The sequence below is a fragment of the Pogona vitticeps genome, chromosome 2 (genome assembly GCF_051106095.1).
Source record: "Pogona vitticeps strain Pit_001003342236 chromosome 2, PviZW2.1, whole genome shotgun sequence".
Classification (NCBI taxonomy): domain Eukaryota; kingdom Metazoa; phylum Chordata; class Lepidosauria; order Squamata; family Agamidae; genus Pogona; species Pogona vitticeps.
In genome coordinates, this window is record NC_135784.1 from 290,416,463 (window position 1) to 290,432,123 (window position 15,661).

Sequence of the window (15,661 nt, forward strand, 5' to 3'; positions counted from 1 at the left end):
AATCAAAACTAAAGGCATATTTAAAAGTAATAAGAGACAACAATACATTTAAAAACCCTCTCAGACAGCCAGTCACTCATTCACACAAAAAGTAAGCACCATAATGGAACTTGTTTCCAAGAAAATGTGCCTAGCATTGCAGCCTTAGCAGCTAAATAAAACAGAGAATGTTTAGCGTATCTCTTGATGCCCTTCAGTTAATGAATTTCCACAACAGCTCACTACTAATCAAAGAACATCTACCAATCCAATAAAAGATTCAAAGGCTCAATAAAAATGTAAACTTGGCATGCAAACGTTACAACAAACTAGCAGCAGCAATAATACAATAATCACAACCTAACACCAGCAGAGCAATAAAACAATCAGTAATAAGAATGAAAACTAAGCTCAGGTGGCATGCTCAAAGGTCTAAGCAAACTGTCACATCTTTGTCCAATGCTGGAACAATATACGAGTCAGCACTAGCCTAGCTCCCCTGAACAGGCTATACCACAGGAACAGACCCACAACTGAAAAGTTGATGTCTTTGAAAACCAGCTATGTAGTTTTAGAGAGTGGAGGGACACAGCATGAGCAGTCTTGTGAGGAGAAAGGGGTTTCTCGAATCATAGATGGGTTTCAAGCATAACAAGCACCAGGACCAGTACCAGTGTGCGCGCGCACACACACACACACACTCACTCACACACACACACACACACACACACACACACACACACACACACACACACACACACACACACACACACACACACACGTCATATAGTCCAGGGGCTACATGAGCATGGTGTAAGCCTAGAAAAGATTGCATCCTGTATAGTTCTAAGATGATGATGATGATTTTACACAGAGAGACTGGACTCCAGGAAGGATCAACAAAGGATAAGGTGGCCATTTTTGTAGCACTAGAAAGCAAGATAAAGGAGGATACAATTTTTTTCAAAATGGCAGACACTGATTTATATCTGCAGATGTACGATGAGGAATTATGTTTAAATGGAGTTACAAAGCATTGTACCCCTCTGGACTGACGGCCATTAATACTTTTCTTCAGCACTGGCTGTGGGAAGGACAGCATCCTTCAACACACTTGAGGATGCAGGCGACCTGAGGACATATGGCACAGTCCCCTACCAGAGTGCAATAGCTAGAGCTGCTTTCTATGAATATTTGCAGGTTGGGTCGAGCACCTCACTCTGCCTAATGGCAGGGCCGGACCAGAGAAAGCCCAAGATCAGATCACTGACATTTCCTGTTTTAAAAGAGGTGGTAGATGCCATCAATAAAAGCCCTGTGTCTTAGACAGTGAAAGTTGCTGGGCTAGATGGAGAAGATGGATTATAATTTGCAAGTAAATGAGAAATGTTTCTTTCTAGAGCTGAGGAAAAGGTGGGTTTTTTTTTGGGGGGGGGGAGGATTACAGCTCCTAGAATCCTACAGTCAACATCACCAGCATTCCAAAACAGAATTTTCCAAAAAAATTTTCTTTCCTATGAAGGAAGTGGCAATGGAGTGAAAATACAAAAATATTTCATGGGCTTCTGTTTGTACTTTGTTAGGGGTGGGGCTTTGAACTTCCTTTGTTCCTTTACTGTCAAGGAGGTGGTAATTCGCTTGGCAGCTGGCACCTTATCCATCCTGTCAGTCCTAAAGTGCCCAGCAGAGAAGAAGCATGAATGTAAGCCTTCTCATCATATTTGGAACTACAATAGCTTGCCATGCATCTGAGGGTAAGTCATATCTCGTATCTAAGCTTTTGGCATACTTATTCTTTTTGAAGAAGGAGATTAATTGAAAGAAGTGGTTTAATTAAATATCCATGTCTGGGGGGGGGGGTTGAGAAAGCGGTTTTAAGACGTACAGAACGAAAATTCAAAAATTCTGGTTCTGTATTATATTGCTTGAAGCAACAGAGAAGCCTCTTTTCGACTTATAAAAATAGAACGACCCTACCATTAGGCAGAGTGAGGGAGATTGTCAGAAGAACTTTCTCAGATTTGAGTATTAGATGTATTTTTACTTGAGTAGATGGATGTCATTTGCTGCTCCAGCTCAGGAAGCTACACATCTCAGGATGGACCTGCATAGGACCTGCATAAATACATAAATAATACATAGTTGGAGATTCATCCTGAGAAATTTCATATTTTTTTTAGTATGGTGAAAGAGAAAACTGTGTCAGTTTAAAGAAGGAATGCAAGCTTTTAGTATCTGCAAAGTTTTGCCTAAACATATAGTAAGAGGAGTAGCTTGTTCTCTTCAATGTTTGGTGAGTTGACCTAGTGCACAATTTGGAGTGTCAGACCCAAGATGGAAAACAGCTGCAAGAGGCTGCAAAATTTATCAGAATAAAAGTGTTTGGTTCTTTTCCTCTGCACCAATATCTCAGTTCACTCCCCCCACCTAATATGCATTTTCAGTCTCTTCCTTGCAGTTGTACTTTCTTGCTAACTAGAGAAAAAAAAGGTCATTTAACACCTTGGCTCATATAAATAAAGTGTCTTCTGTAAAATAAACAGAGGTGCAGAGTTTTTTTGGACCACATTTTCTTTTTCCTGCTTACACACTTCTTGTACAGACGTAGCAATGCAGCACTGCCACGTTGGATAAAATCAATCCCGTCATCATCAGTGTTTACTGCTCAAAGCATATTCCAAATGCTTGGATTAATTTATTTTCTGCTGCTATCAGTTGTCTATTGACCATGTTTTCTCAATAGTCAGGCTGTACCAATGCCTCAAACGGGGCTGTAGCTCCGGCCGGTTTTGGACTCCAGCTCCCATCTGCTTCTGCCAGGCCATATGGTCATGAGAGAGGATGGGAGTAGTAGTTCATAAACATCTGAAGGGCTCAGGTTCTCCGGGTCTGGCAAAAAAAAACAAAGGCCATATTAGAAAGCAGGTGAGTATGGCTTTCATCAACCAATTCTGAGGCTAAGTCTTATCTCAGATTCACTTCTGTCTTGAGCACTCTTAATTTTTTCTTCCTTTGCCATATGGCTCAATGAATAAAACTTGACCTCTTGTTCAAGGCTAGCAGCAGACTCTGGGAATGGTGAGCAACTTCCTAGTCATACCTCTCTATTAGAAGACAGCTGTGCACACCCACAGTCTAACCTGCAGGTTGCTTGCACCTATTTTCTGTCATAAAGCAGATATGGTGTGCTCAGGTACAATACAGAACCAGTGCTGAAGTAAACATTTGTCTGCCTGTCCACTTCAGTTCCATATTGGGGCAGGGGGCCATCTTGTTCTTTGCAGCAGGCAACAAAATGGCCTTCGCCCTGCTCCCATTGATTACAGTAGAATTTACTCTTCAGTAAGTGAACTAAAGATCAAAGTTCCTTAGTTAAGAAAAAGCAACATTGTCAGTCCCTTAATTTCTGAATGTCTGTAAACGTGACCTGGAAAGGTAACAAGCAATATGAAGGGTTTACAAATACCAAGGCTGGAGTATTACTGGCCACTTCCTGGAGTGTACGGTTGCCACAGAAGAACAAGGGTATAGTTCTCTGCAAATATTCTGGTTTCATTTCTCGGAAATCGTCTGTTTCTTACAGGTTCTGTGACATCTCTCTCTCTCTCTCTCTCTCTCTCTCTCTCTCTCTCTCTCTCACACACACACACACAGAGAGAGAGAGAGAGAGAGAGAGAGAGAGAGAGAGAGAGAGAGAGAGAGAGAGAGAGAGAGGCTTCAGCCTTGGCATCACCTCTATAGTAAACACTGATCTGAGAGAGCCAATACTGTATAATGTAACGGTGAGTGTTGGACTTGGATATGGGAGCCCTAGAGTCACATTTCTGCTTAGTCACAAAGCTTAGTTGGCATCCTTAGACCAACCTCTTAGCTAAACCCACATTAGAAATTATGTTTGGCATAAAATAGGGGAGAGGAGATTATGTGAAACAGCTGTGTGCATTGTTCAGGCATATAAACAGAGAAATTATGAGCTTTCGCAACACATACTGACTGCTGGTGATATTTTCATCGCTGCTGTTTCTGCCATCCGTTTTTATTAATGAGAGGGAGAGAACCCAAAGCTATATTTATGTGATTGCCCCAGGAATCCCTCTTAAGTAACATAATGTCATCTGATCTGCAGGAAAAAAAACTGAAGGGGAAACTGAGGGGAAATTTCCAAAACCAGGAAAACACAATGTCATAACTTTAAAAAAAACACAACCTCCTAGTCTTATTTGACTTTACATATAGACATACATATTAAAGCAAGTGTCAGTTTAATGTGATATCAGTTTCCTAAAAGCCTACCAGACTAGCTACTCTCTTGTTTCATGGCATGGAAGGAAATTAATGGCAGAACTTGAAATTATACTTTTTTAACTACATCATCCAGAATCTTTCAGCCAGACTAGTCACTGACCATGTTGCCTGCAGGATTTAGGAAGCTGTTATCCAAGAAACCAGCTTCACTAATTTCTGCTTCCGAATAAGTACGCATGTCCTGAGCTGTGAGGGTGTACAGTATATCACAGAAGTGAGTACACCCCCTCACATTTCATAAATATTTTAGTATATCACTTTTGTTGCCAGTGGTTTAGACATTAATGGCTGTGTGTTGCGTTATTTTGAGGGGACAGCACATTTACACAGTTATACAAGCTGTATACTCACTGCTTTACATTGTAGCCAAGTGTCATTTCTTCATTGTTGTCACATGAAAAGATAGTACTAAAATATTTATGTAATATGAGGGGGTGTACTCACTTCTGTGATATACTGTATATAAATTGTTAGAAAATACAGTATATTCAAGTAAGCAGTTCAAAGACCTATAGCGCACTCTCAAGGCAACTGTATGTTGAATTAGTGCTTCAAGAAGGACATTACTCTTTCTTTAGTGTTGTTGGAAACTGCTTTCCAGAAAGTTAAGGAACCACAGTCTGAACCTCACAAAAGCTACAACGAGAAGCTTCTGATAATTTATGGCCACTTCCTTCCAACACTTTGGCTGTCACTGGGAGGGGGAAACATTGCAGATGAGAGAGCAGTTCTAAACAAAGCTTTTATCATGCCATGTTACATTTCATTCACTGAATTTTAAGGAGGCAAAGGCTTGATCCACTTATAAGATTCCCAGGTTTTCCACTGCCTTTTACTATGGAAAATGCACAAAGGAAATAAAAATGGAAGACATCATGCTTTCTAGTTGCATGCATGAGGCACCCTTGATCTGGAAATGATGAAAGATTACTTCCTGTTTATGAGTTACGATAAACTACAAATAGATGTTCCTCAGCATCAGGGATATTGTACTTTCCCTACAATGTTCACTATAATTGTGTTTTATCCACACTAGCAGATGTGATGTCCTTAGTACAGGTGGGAAAGTGGCAGAAGTGATTTACTGGGAGGAGAAGCTCCAAGCTATCTTTTTAAATACTGAAGCAATTTATTTAGTGGTGAATATTCATTATTTCTGTGAGCCAAATCACATGAGCATGGACATTATTGAGTGCAACTGGTGTCTTGATAAACTGAGCAGAGGAAATGTTTAATTTGCCTATATCCTAAAGTGGCTTGCTTCTTGAGCCACTTCACAATATTGGAAATTCCCACCTGAAGCAGTCTTGCCAAACAGATGGCTCACTTTTAGTTTGTTTCTAGTTATTGCATGTGCTGAGAATGAACCAAAATGGAGCAATCATACTCGCAGGGAAAAAGTAGAAGTCCCTGATGGCTCAGAAAGGTGTCCGTAGGAATGCTCCGGGGACTTTCCTACCGCTCCAATGATTATGTTGCGTGATTACTTGAAAAAAGAGCAAATCATGGTCCTTGCAGCATACCAATCAATGAGCTAAATGTCCATGTGATTGCACCCTAAGAGTGCTCAATCTGTCCCAGCATGTTACCTTCCTGTTGCTTCTATCTTTTTAGCTGCACTGTTTTGGTCTGGAGAAGGCTTTTAAAAGCCTGCTTTCTTTTGAAAATGGTTGCCCCTCATTCTGGAAAGCCCTGTTTTGCCTCTGTTAGTCTTCCATCTCAAACTAAGTCCTTTCAAACAATAAGCTACATCTATTTAGTTGGAAAATAGTTTTGCAAGCCTTTTAAAGGTCAAGCTCTTTTTTTTAAATCTCAAAGATATGACCATCCTTCTTGTTGTCATAGCCAGGGTGTTTGGAAGGATGAAAGCATACTCTTCCCAAAACACAGATTCTGCATATATATGCATCTCCAGGATTTTATGGGCTAACATTGGACTGAATATTGCAAACACAATTATAAATGTGTAGACAACTCATACATTTCTAGTTGTGTCAATACATATTTATTGTTTAAAAAAAGTCCACGCTTTCGATGGCAATATCCTGCACCATTTTCAATAGGGAAAGCAAGATATCAACTAAAACAAAGCTACTCTTAATATTTATTTATTTATTTATTTATTTATTTATTTATTGGACTTATATACCGCCCCATAGCGCTACAAGCACTCTCCGGGCGGTTTACAATTTTAATTATACAGGCTACACATTGCCCCCCCAGCAAGCTGGGTACTCATTTTACCGACCTCGGAAGGATGGAAGGCTGAGTCAACCTTGAGCCGGCTACCTAAAGATACAATCAAAACATTCAGACCAAACCCAAACAGATTAACATTAAAGTGCCAGTTCCCTGCATTGGCCAGCATTTTTTTTTTTAACTTATATACCACCCCATAGCACTACAAGCACTCTCCGGGCGGTTTACAATTTAATTATACAGGCTACACATTGCCCCCCCAGCAAGCTGGGTACTCATTTTACCAACCACAGAGGCTTCCAGCAAGCACTAAAAGTAACCCCACTCTCTCTATTGATGGAATGTGGCTCAAGTCTTATTAGTACAGCCTCAATAATAATTCTATCCCACAGAATTAAACAAAGATTAGCTTTGTTTTAGTTAATATCTTGCCTTCCCTGATGAAGATGATGCAGGATATTGCCATTGAAAGCTTGGACTTTTAAAACAATAAATATGTATTGACACAACTGGAAACCCGTGAGTTATTTACACAAAATGTTTGTTGTGAAAGACTGAGATCTCTAAGCAATTATAAATGTGTCAAGTTTTTCCACAAATTTTTTTTTAACAAATAGCAAATTGGCAAGAATAATTTAATCCTATCTCGGGCTATTTTGTATACATAAGAGATGAGACTTTGAGATTTTTTGGACTTCCGCTATGAGAATTCACCCATAGTCCTCTAGGCAGCATTTGAGGAGTGAGTGCCACAAACCTGGTGCCTACAGAGGAGTTTTCTGTCTCCACTGCTGTCTGCATGCGTCTCCTTCAAAAAACAAAGTAACTGCCCAGGTGATCCCTGGAGAGCCACAAACCTTTATAAGTGGGTTAATTCCAAGGAAAGCCCCCTCTATAGAGCCTAATGGCCATTGAGACCACCCCAGCTATGACACTTTGCAATTTCCAGGGATCAGTGGACTAGTTTCCTTGCTTTTCAAAGGAGAAGTAAATGGAAAGCAATGAAATTCCCACAAGCTACTCTGTCGGTATCTGTTTGGGGGCTCCCATTCCCAGAATTCTGTCTGGGGGATTCTGAGCAAACTCTGGGAGTGGGAGTCCAAAAATTCTAAAAATTCCATCTCTAATATACGGTGGTGCCTCGACTTACAAACGTCCCAACATATGACCATTTCGAGTTGCGACCAGCTCCGCCCGCAAAATTTTGCTTCGACTTGCAGCCGGAGCTTTGAGCTGCAACTGGAAAAAAACAGGGGGGAAAAGGTGGGGAATTCAAATTTGCTAACCGTTGGCAGGCAAAGAGGCTGCTTCTCTGTAGCCCTTTTGCCCCAACAGTTAGAGTGAGTGTGTTGTGAGGAGGCCTTGAACTGCCTGGAGCTGCTTTCTGCTCCTGAGTAAGTACATTTACTTTGTTTTGCTGGGTGAGTTTGGGTTTGGGGAGGATATGTTTCTGTGCTGTGATGTTTTTTGTGTTTTGGTGTGTGTTCTTCCCCAGCCCCATCACGGTCCGCTGGGGCTGGCTGTGTGCGTGTGGGTGTTTTTGTGGTTTTTTTTCCCAATCCCATCACGTTCCAACAAACTAGCAAAATTCTCAGAAAACTCTTATGAGGAAAGACCAAAGGTCTTCCTGATTTTACCTTTTAGTAATCCAAAGGTCTTCCTGTATAGATTACTCTTTTTTTTGTTTCATTGGACTATTGGGGATTATTTTTATTGGGTTATTTTCATTCTGCTGAGCAGTTCATTCCAGACATCACTCAAAAAACAAAGGGGGACAGTAAACTCTTGCTAAGTTTTCCAACAGTAAATTAGCTTCCAGAGACCAATAGTGTAAGTAGCATGACAAAAGCAGAAGACCCAGTTCTCAGAAAAGATCACTTCTTGGAAAAGAGGTCAATGTTCACAGGTAGAATGGGGGATTTTTAGTACCTGTTTCTCTTCTTTCATATCCTGGAGAAATTTGCAGACAAAAGTGCCATAGGCTCAGAAAGGGTTTTTTACTTTATCCTTACTGCAGATCTTTCCTTCAGCTTCATTTTCTACATATCTTCTGCATTACTCATGTTTAAACTTACTCACTCTGCAGGGAAACCTAGAACAATGAAGAACAAATAGTAACTTTGCAAAGAAGCTGCATCAGACAGTGCTTTTGCTTATATTGCCAGCTAGTTATCCATGCCTTCTATCACGATATTCTATTCTTTCCCCCCTCCTCAAGATATTCCACCTTCCACCCAACAGGAGCAATATTTTTCATGACTGCTGTAATGAAAAACAGTCCTTGTTGGCTGTTTCAGGAATTCTCCATCACCTCCTTGATGTAAGATTCTCCTTCAGTATATTTTGTAAGTTTGGCTCCTTATGCAATAAGTCCCTTCTAAACACTGGAAATTGAGTGAATTTAACTAGCTTGAACTGTGTTTCAAAACTGATCTACATCATATGCAACCAAAGTAGAAGTGGGTCAAAATAATTTTAGAAGTGTCAGCGAAGCCTGCATTTTTAACTTGTAAACCACCTAGAGAGTGCTTGAAACATTATGGGGCAATATATAAGCAGCATGCTTTGCTCTCTTTTAAAAATGCACAGGGAGCTATCCAAGCCAACCATGCATGAATTACTAAAATGTTCACCCTTACCCTTCCATTACCACCCTCAAGTTCTAATCAGACCAATAAAATTTCCCTCATCGCATGATCTTAGCTGAAAAGCCTACAAGTGGCCCTACTTGTCCCACAATTTGTTATGCGCCATCAAAACATATAACAATTATAATGTGGCTTTCAAAGTAAACAAGTTATTTAAGAAGCGGTTTTACCACTTCTAACCCACCCCAGTGAGTTTCAATGGCCAAGCAGGGATTTGAACACAGGCTGTCTGTCACTGTATCCACTACATCACATTGGCACATGAACACTGAACACAGTTGTTCCCCTTGCAGTACTTGAATTTTCTTTATTTCATTTCAATATATTCTGCCTCTCTCCCAATGCAGGGACTCAAGGTAGTTGCAGAATCAAAGCATAGAACATGAGCCAACAGTATGATGTGGCTACAAAAAAAGGCTAATGCTATTTCAGGCTGCATCAACAGAAGTATAGCCTCCAAATCCTGCAAGGTGCCATTTCCCTCTATTCAGCACTGGTTAGGCCTCATCTTGAGTACTGTGTCTAGTTCTGGACAACGCACTTCAAGAAGGATGCTGACAAATTGGAGCAAGTTCAGAGGAGGGCAAAGGGATGATCACGGGACTAGAAACCAAGCCCTGTGAGGAAAGACTGAAAAAAAACTGTGTGTGTATAGTCTCGAGAAAAGAAGACTGAGGGGAGATATGATAGCACTTTTCAAATACTTGAAAGGTAGTCATACAGAGGAGGGGCAGGATCTGTTCTCGATCAGCCCAGAACGCAGGACACACAACAATGGGCTCAAGTTACAGAAAGCCAGATTTCAGTTGAATATCAGGAAAAATGTCCTCACTGTTAGAGCAGTACAAGAACAGAACCAATTCTCTCAAGAGGTGGTGAGTTCTCCAACAATAGAGGCATTCAAAAGAAATTTAGACAACAACTTGGCAGATATCCTTTGATCTGTATTCCTTCATTGAATAGGAGGTTGGACTTGATAGCCTTATAGGCCTCTTCCAGCTTCATGCTACTATGATAGAAGGGGTAGAAAACGTTAAGAGCAGCCCTGGGACATTTGAAGGGGAACACAGAGTGAAAAATTTTCTATTCTATTTTTCTGTTCCTCAGTTTGTTGTTTGATGGGGGACCCTGGAACCCAAGAAGATCTTCTAAAAGGGATGTGGCCAAAAAACAGTTGAGAATGGTTGGTTTAGACCAGTGCTCTGTCTGTAAAACAATATATTCTACTTATGAACTGCAGATGTAACATGGCAATCAATATGCTGTAAAAGACCAGGCTTTAGGCATGCTAATAGTGCAACTCTGTCTGTACATATGCTGAGGTACATCTCTCTGGCCTTAGTTAGGCTTACTTTTAGACAAGTGGCTATAGGATTACATCCTACACAATCTTTATCTTTTCTTATTCTTCCAGCTGTGTTTCCCATAATCTTTAACTGTTGCACAGAAGTAGCCAATCAGATCCCCAGAAGATGGCTAAGGAGGACAGTGGTGAAATTTGAGATTCAGAAGGCTGGCGACTTATGCAAAATACCAGCTGTGGTGTAAGTAGTGGAAATTTTTATTGTATTTTAATTAATTTATAAATTAATAGCTGCTATCAATTATGGAATTTTAGAGTTTTCAGAAAGATAGGCATGCAAATTTTGTTGTTTAGCATGTCCACATAGTAAACTGGAGTTTATGAACGCTCAATCTGAGTTTTAGTTTTAAAGGTGCCACAAAACTTCTGTCTTTGGTTATGCTTTTTGTTGAAGCTATAGAATGGTGGGGATGATTTATTCTGCTATCCTTTCTTAAGTTATGGGATACAGCAGTTCTGTTTATTGGAATTCAGGATGGGAGGGTTAAGCCAATTGAGAACTGGATTTAAGAGACAATCTCGTACCAATTTATTGCTTAATACACACCTTCATGATTGCATCGTTAGCCTGAGATCTAGCAAACATGATCAGCATGGGCTATTAACTGCTTATAACCTATTTAGCAGATTAATCATCTACTTTGTAGCCATTCAAACTTGCATGTATTTGCCTGCTGTCAATGTATCACTAGAAACTTATTTTTTGAGATATACAGTATGAAGCCAGGGGGACCCAGAACCTTCTGGCAGCCACATCATCTTTTCCTAAAGAGCACTGGAAGTGACCAGAAGATGAAGCTCTTTTCCTGCAGCTTAGCTCAGGTTCAGAAACGACTTGGAAATGGGGCACAGGTAGGAATTATTAGATGAGGTCAAGTACTAAGACATTTTGCTTCCAGATGGAAAGCTTTGATCACTTGCTCTGAAAAGGCATTGTGCAGCTTTTCTGTGTTCTCTTTTTCTTTCACAGATTTTTTTTTTACCCTGCTGTAGGGGTGGGCAGGGATGAAGAAGTGATGAAAAACATGGGAAGTCTGCGGAAGTCTGGACTGCCCATAAAATTGCATGAATGAGGTTTTATACTTGCAACAGTAAAAGCCTAATTTAAAAACACAGTTCTGCCTTCCATTTGTAATGCATCTATGTTATCTTACAGCTTCCTTCCCCTTACTACAGAGAATCTGTGAAGGAGGGTAATCTTCATAATGCCTTTTGTCGAGTATGTCTTCCCATCTAGAACAGGGGGTGGGAAACTTTGGCAGGTCTAGGGTTACATTTTACGTTTACATTTTAAGTCTCACTTGAAAAAAGCACCTGTCTTTAATCCACCTATTGAAATAAATGTGACTTTCAATTAATTCTCATTTTTTGGTACAAATCAGTTGTTCAAGAGTTGTTTCTAAATTAAATTTTATTTAAACACAGTCTTTATGTTCTTGCTTTGATAGCCTTTACACTAAGCACAAAAAGCTGTGTGCCAGTCCACAGAATAAAAATGTGAAGAGATGGATGAAGCAAATGGTCAAGAGACACCAAAGAACTGGCCATCTTGAGAGGATGAGGAAGAAAGGCAAAAGGAGGAGGAAGACTTGGAAGAAACAATGTGCCGACTGTTGAGGCCACACAGAAAAGCTAGAATCTGTGCCATAATAAATTCAGCAAAAATCTCAGTGTGACTCATCATATACAGATACTGTACGAAAAGAATGGCAAATAATTTTTTGAGTGTTACCCATATGTATTCTCGAAGGCTTTCATGGCCAGGATCTGATGGTTGCTGTGGGTTTTTCAGGCTCTTTGGCTGTGTTCTGAAGGTTGTTCTTCCTGACATGTTACCCAAATCGTCGACTTGCTCCTTCCTTCTCAACCAGTGGTTCCCAACTAGGGTTACCCAGAAGTTCTTGGACTGCAATTCCCAGAAACCCTGGCCAGCACAGCTGGTGTTGCAGGCTTCTGGGAATTGCAGTCCAAGAACACATGGGTTACCCAAGGTAAGGAACCACTGTTTTAAACCTTTTCTGACTTGGGAAATCTCTCATCCTCCATGCATAACTGAGCACACTATTCATTTTCAGGAGAATGTGCTGAAAATATTGTGTGCAGTGGTGGTACACATCCGAATTCTGAAACTGCCAATTTGTGGATAGGGGGATATGGCAGTTTTGTGGTCTACCAGGGATTGTATGCCATCATCCCAGTTACCTTCTTGTTTAGTTTGGTAAAAAGGGCATACCTCGCTGTTCTAAGCACTGAAAATTGTAAATGTGATTGACGATTTTCCTGCCACTGAGATGGCATTAAAAAGGAGGATGTTTCAGCTGGAAGTCCTACCATCATTGATAGGACTTCCAAACTAAAAGAAGGGAAAGCCAGGCAATGGCCTGCATTCCTTTCCCTGTAATGGCCAGGTTGGATTCTCCTATTGTCTCTGCCCCTATTACCAATTCCCAGAATAATAGCTCCTGTATTCCCCACCTCTCCCCATGTTTCCACTCAAGTATTTCTGGCCTGTTAGTATAGCAGTGAAGTGAAACTCTTCCTCCTCAGCTGTTCTAATCAGATGGACTAAGTGACTTCCTTAACAGAACAACCCACTTTTTGTGGTATGCCTTTCAGTACCAACCCTGCCACTTCACCAGCCCAGCTTATATCCCAATCCCCAACCAGGTGGGAGAGAAGACAGCTCCTGGCTACAGAGCAGGGGATGACACACAGCAACAGAAGAAGAAGCCGAGTCCTGCAAAACCCTGATTTTGGAGGTTCCACAGGCCAGGAAGAGAAGGCAGCAGATGACCAAACAACGGGCACACACTCTTCCCTGTGGAAGATGGCAATGCTTCTCCTTGTTAGATAGGTTGGCTAGCCAAGGCTCCTTGGCAGCCTTAAAAGAATTGCACTGAAAGAATTACATTGAAATAATTGTTTTTCACAATTAAGTTAATTTTACATTCATATTTACTGTTTGTATTACTTTACTACACTAAATGCCTTATAGGAAAGAGATGTTCAAAGATTAACTCCCAAATCAAATCCTGGGGTTTAAATCTGCCTCTATGCATTAGAATTTTGATGGATGCTTGCTTACTCAAGACATAGTATATGGCTCTGTTCCTCCCCACTTTATCCTACAAACAATTCTGCAAGAAATATCAGGCTCAGAGAGCATGATGAGCTCAGGGACATGCAGTATGTCATGGTGAGCACAACCAGAACTAGATGTCTGAGGTCCTACGAGAAGAATGCCAAGGTGATAACCTGCAGGACAGCTCTTGACTGGGTAAAGAGGAGACTGGCTTTTGCTAACTACTCCACCTTGCCTCACCCTTACCTTCAACTCCAGACACTACCTGGCTGTATGTATGTGCTCCCATTTGTTTATTTGTTTATTTGTTTATTTATTTATTTATTTATTTATTTATTTATTTATTTATTTATTTATTTATTTATTTATTTATTTATTTATTTATTTATTTATATGCCGCCCACTCTACCCAAAGGTCTCTGGGCGGCTTACAACAATTAAAATTCAATACAATAAAATATAAAATGATTAAAATACAATTAAAATACAATTAAAATTGCCATCTGCCATCTAAAATTGTTGTCTGATATGCTTACCTACCGCTTCCACTATGTATGGAAGCTGGCAACTTTGAATCAGTATTGAAAACTCTTAAATGACACAAGGTATGTATTACGTAGCCAAACTAAGGAAGGGTTTTGTTGTGTAGAAGGGTTTTGTTGTGTGGGCCTCCAGATGTTCTTGGACTTCAGCTCCCAGAAATCCTGGCCAGCAGAGGTGGTAGTGAAGGCTTCTGGGACTTGTAGTCCAAGAACCTCTGGATTTCCCAAGGTTGGGGACCACTGGTATAGACTATGACTACACAATTAAGCCAGAGATTGCAGCAGGCAGATGTGAAGTCATACCTTAGAAAGGAAGCAATCCTCAAACAGATAAGACAAAGAAAGAAAGAAAAAATCAAAATCCACTCTCTCCTTCTGCTTCCCCCTATAGGCTCCTAGGTTCTCACAAAGGCAGAGTTGCACTTCAGCACCAACACATACAACTCTTTCCTTGGGTCTTCTCAACTTTGTTCCAGTTTTAGTTTATTTTACCATCTATTCTCTTTCACCAGCCCTTCTGTCTAGAAAACAAAGATTTCTCTTCTCCAAAGGAATCCTGCAGCTATTGCTATCACTTCTACTCATCACGAAACATGTTTTCTTTCTTCTGCATTATTATTACATTATTTAATCCAGCTTTCCTTCCTAGTTACCTCATGTCTGCTGCTACAGGAAGTGCTTTCGCCATCTCTGTTGGATATCTTTCCTGCTTCCTCATTCATACAAATGTAAGACTCTTTGTCCACATTTCAGAGCAAACCAATCTAATTTGCACATCAAAGACGGAAGTGTAGATGAGAATATTTCTCTCAGTTTTGTAATGCCTCAAAAAAGTCACAAAACATCTGAAACAAAATGCTGTATGTTTTAAATTGTCTATTCTTTAAGAAAATGAACTCAAAATTGATATTTTAATACAAATTTTCATATGGACTAATATTTTAAAAAATCAGAGATCAATGCAGACATCAAGTAGTATGGCTACATGCAAAACTGGAGTGGACCAGAAATAGACTTTAACCTCCACTCCGATCTGTCATAACTAAGAGATCCTTTATCGCTGAATGTTGGGAATCTTAGCCCTGCAAATGTTTATCTGTTGTTGTTTTTTTGAAGTATGTATATCTTTGAAGCACAGTTAGGCCCACAGTATCCACGGGGGATTGATTCCAAACCCCCTACTGCAGATGCTGGAAATAGTGGATAAGCAAAGCATTTGCTTCCAGTTACTTTGCTGTCTGCGCATGGTTGAGAGAGAGAAAGCCTTGGCACAGTCTTGCCAAAGGAGTGGGTTTCCTGCCCTCCTGTTCAAGGGAGAGTTCCCTGAAACCAGGAGCTGCCCCCTGCCTGCCCCCAACGCTATTTTCACCATTTCACTGGAAGCTGTTTCCCTTGGAGATATCAGGCCACGAATGCATTTCAATTAAACCACCAGTATAACCTATCAGTTTGAAAGCATGTAAAAATGTGAGTAGATAAATAGGTACCACCACGGTGGGAAGGTAACAGCATTCCGTGTCTAGTCGCGCTGGCCACATGACCA

At 40.5% G+C, this 15,661-nt stretch overlaps 1 non-coding gene across 1 annotated transcript; it reads left to right on the plus strand.

Annotated features, from left to right (window-relative positions):
• Positions 1-1,596: 1,596 nt before the first annotated feature.
• Positions 1,597-12,164, plus strand: LOC110073903 (uncharacterized). The gene is made up of 3 exons (XR_013541139.1): positions 1,597-1,733; positions 10,546-10,675; positions 11,943-12,164. It is a non-coding gene; the product is annotated as an uncharacterized LOC110073903 (transcript).
• Positions 12,165-15,661: the final 3,497 nt, after the last annotated feature.